We start from the raw sequence: 3,866 nt of genomic DNA on the forward strand, positions 1-3,866 counted from the left end.
AAATAATATATATATATATATATATATATATATATATATATATATATATATATAAAATAACCCGAATTTTTATATGGATTAGTATTATATTTTATTATCCTTTATTCGCTATTTGTTTTGTAATTACACGATAAATTCAACAGATAGATTAACAAATCGTGTAGACTATCTGTTTAACTCGATTGTAGTTTATTGCTCAGTTCATTTTGTGATTGTCAGTAAAACAAAATGCAAAATGTTGTAGTTGTGATATTTCGTAGAATAAGTAATTGCCTTTTATAATTATAATTTTAATTCATTTACTAAACGTAGAAATAATTAGACAAGTAAATAAATTAATTGTTTGTAAAATAATACACTTTATATATAAATAAACACGTCAGTATGTTAATAAACTTATAATATTATAAAAATAAGTTTGTGGATTACTTTATTTTCTATTCTTATATTTTTTTTACAAAAAAGAGACAAACATACTTAGGTCACATTGAATACATGTGTACTTAAATATTGCTTTTTTTTTATCTTTATGGCATGTAAATCTTTGAAAATGTCTTATAAGTTAATAATCAGTAAGGTTCTCTCTTAGCTCTTAAATCTAAAATCAGTTTTCAATTTTAGGCTCAGCAAAAAAGTTTTTAAAAATCTTTTTTTTTAAATCAGAATTTAGATATATCATATATAACTCGATTATCTTAAATCGTAAAAGTTCCTTAAAAATCTTAATTTTTTTTAAACATTAAATTACAATAATTTATGTGTAGATAGCTAAAATAATTTGTATATATTAAGATAGATTTCTATATTATAAAAAAATTTACCAACCTAAGAATATTTACAAAAATCAAGTCGTCAATGATATTGATATCAGAACAATAATTTAGCATAAGCGTTGCATACGTAGATGTTAGAGAATCATGTATATCTCGCCATCGTATGTAATCGCAATAGTTCAATAACGAAACTATTATAGACCATCCTAAGACAATCCACATTGTTCTTTTATTTAATTTCTGGTAATCCGTTGTTGTTCCGAGTTTGTTTAATGTATCATCCACAACATCGAGCTTCTTTAAACAGTTTCTAAATTTCTATGCAGAAAATTGAATACAATTCATAAACATTATCTGTCTAAAAATTTGATATGTCTATAAAATGTAATTACGTTGCTATTTAAAAAATGTTTCATTTTTCTTAAATAATTATTATATTAAATAAAATGAGTTAAATAAAATTAAAGAAGCAAATAATATTATTGGAAATATTATTAAATATTAAAAGAATCTGTTAATAATTTATACATTATATTTTTATATTTACTAACCTTTTATAAAATTTTATAAAATTAAAAAAAATAATATTGTAAAACTGTATAAATAAATAAAGAATTTAAAATTATTTTATATGAAAGTAATTAATATAATATAATTGAAATAAAAAATTAATTATGTGTATATTGTGTTTTAGTATTTAATATTTTCTTACCTTATTATAATATATCCCAAGAAAAATTGATAACAAAACTGTAAAAATATTCAATGAAACATAAATAATGTAATCGGCGGATTCATCGGGTATATAGGATATTCCTTTATCTATCACAAAAAAACAATAAACCGACCATAATAGTGGAATGTAAAAAAGACTGAACCAAAATTTTGGACATCTCGTAGAAATCTCGATAATTCTCAAACCGCATAATGAACTGATTAACAAGAGTGGCGATAAAACAGTTCGTACGCCTTCCGCCATGATAGATTTCTAACTATATTTTTCTTACTGATCAATGGACGACAATAGTAGATCTCCATAATTATAATTGCTGCACTTATACATATTAGAATAATCGATCTACTAAATTTTACATTGCAAGAAAACAGAGCAAAGTTAAGTTTCTTGCTCGTTTTCATTCAAAATGTAAGTTTATGGAATAAAACTAATAATTAATGACACAAAAATCGATTTTGCTAATACATTTATTCTTTTTTTCATTTTAACGATTTTACAGTAAAGTTATGTGTATTTAGAAACTTAAAAAATAAGAAATGCATAAGAGATAAAATGAAATACGACATATGTTTCAGTAATTGATATTAAAACATAATAACGAAATAATTTAAATGTTTACATCATTCTATTTTATTTTTGGTTGGTATATTTTTATGTACATTACATGTGTAATATTTTTTGATACTATCTTTATATGAATGCGTATGTTGAAATGACTATGATTTTTAATTTAATCAGTTCATAGAAGTAATATTTTTTAAATATATGAAATTATTTTTGTAAGGAAAAAATTATTATGAATAAATAAATATAAGAGAAACTGATAAAACACTAACATTTAAATAATAAATATTTAAATTTTATTTAAAAAAATAAAATAAAAATTAGTTCTATAATATATATTTATGAAAAATTAATCTTATTGTTAGAAATAACTGCCAATAGTATAACTGCTAAATATTTAAAAATATTTATCAAAAGCTTATAAATTATATATCGAATATTACTGCCCATTAGATATTTAAATGTTGTTTATATATCACATTAGTTATTATTTTCTAAATATTTATTGCTTATAAATGCTTGTGTATATATTATTAATAGGATCGAAATAGAAGCGAAAAATTAAAAAAGATAATAATAAAATTTATTATTTAGGTATTTAAAAGTTAATTTTTTTAGATACTTTTCAAATAAAAATTAATTGTAAGTATAATAAGTTATACGACCATTACATATCCCATAAAGGAATTTAAAACCAAATTGGAAAAGTCCAAGTCTATAGAATCTAAGTGGCGATTGAACTATTGTATTTGTAGTGAAAACTGTAGAATCTATATTAATACACATATATACACATATATACACATAATACACATATAATGTTAATATAATTGAGCATAATAATTTTCACATTTATAGTTTTTTGTTTTTATTTCAATTTAAATAAAAGTCAATATTTTAATATAAAAAAAAATATTCCACTTGAAAACTTACATTTTCATGAATTTCAGTATCGTAAGTAAGATACGATAATTTATTTATAAAATTCCCTGTTGCATTTGCCTAAAATTGGAATTAAAAAAATAGTAATAATTTATTAATGTTAAAGAACTTAATATTATTTATAATTATTGAAATTAAATTCTACGTGTAAATAAATGCTTTTAAACATTTTTTTGTATATAGTATTGATGTATCCTGGTGCTAACTCTTTCACATATGTAAATTAATGAGAAGTCTGAAGATATATATAAAAAGCCAGACGACTACGAGTACAGTAATGTAAAGTATCTTGTTATTTATAATTATAATTCTTATCATATGTGAAACAAAAAATTCGTTTCAAAATCGCTGCTATTCAAGCAAAATAACATCCCATTTCAAGAGTCATTTGTATACCAAATATACAGTCTGTTTCACGAGATATTTTACGTAATTCCGAATGAAGATGCTTATTAAATATAATATTCATCTTATCGTACATTGTAACTGTGGTTAATTGAATTTAATAAATTCTTACATTATAATCCATATTTTGTTATATTTTGTTACATATTTGTTTTTTGAAATTTTTGGAAATTTGGATTTATATACGTAACATGGAATGTTTCCAAGCTAATTTTATTCTATATTTGTCATCTTTTGATAATTCCTTAAGGTACTCATTAATTTGATTGAACTTCAATCTTGTATATCTAAATAATTAGTAAATAATTAGTGAATAAAAAGATTAAGAAGTATATAAATATATTTCCTATATTATATACTACACACACACACACACACGCACACACACACACACACACACACACGCGCACACACACACACACACACACACACACACACACACACAA

The sequence above is a fragment of the Atta cephalotes genome, assembly GCF_000143395.1.
Source record: "Atta cephalotes unplaced genomic scaffold scaffold00002, whole genome shotgun sequence".
Lineage (NCBI taxonomy): Eukaryota > Metazoa > Arthropoda > Insecta > Hymenoptera > Formicidae > Atta > Atta cephalotes.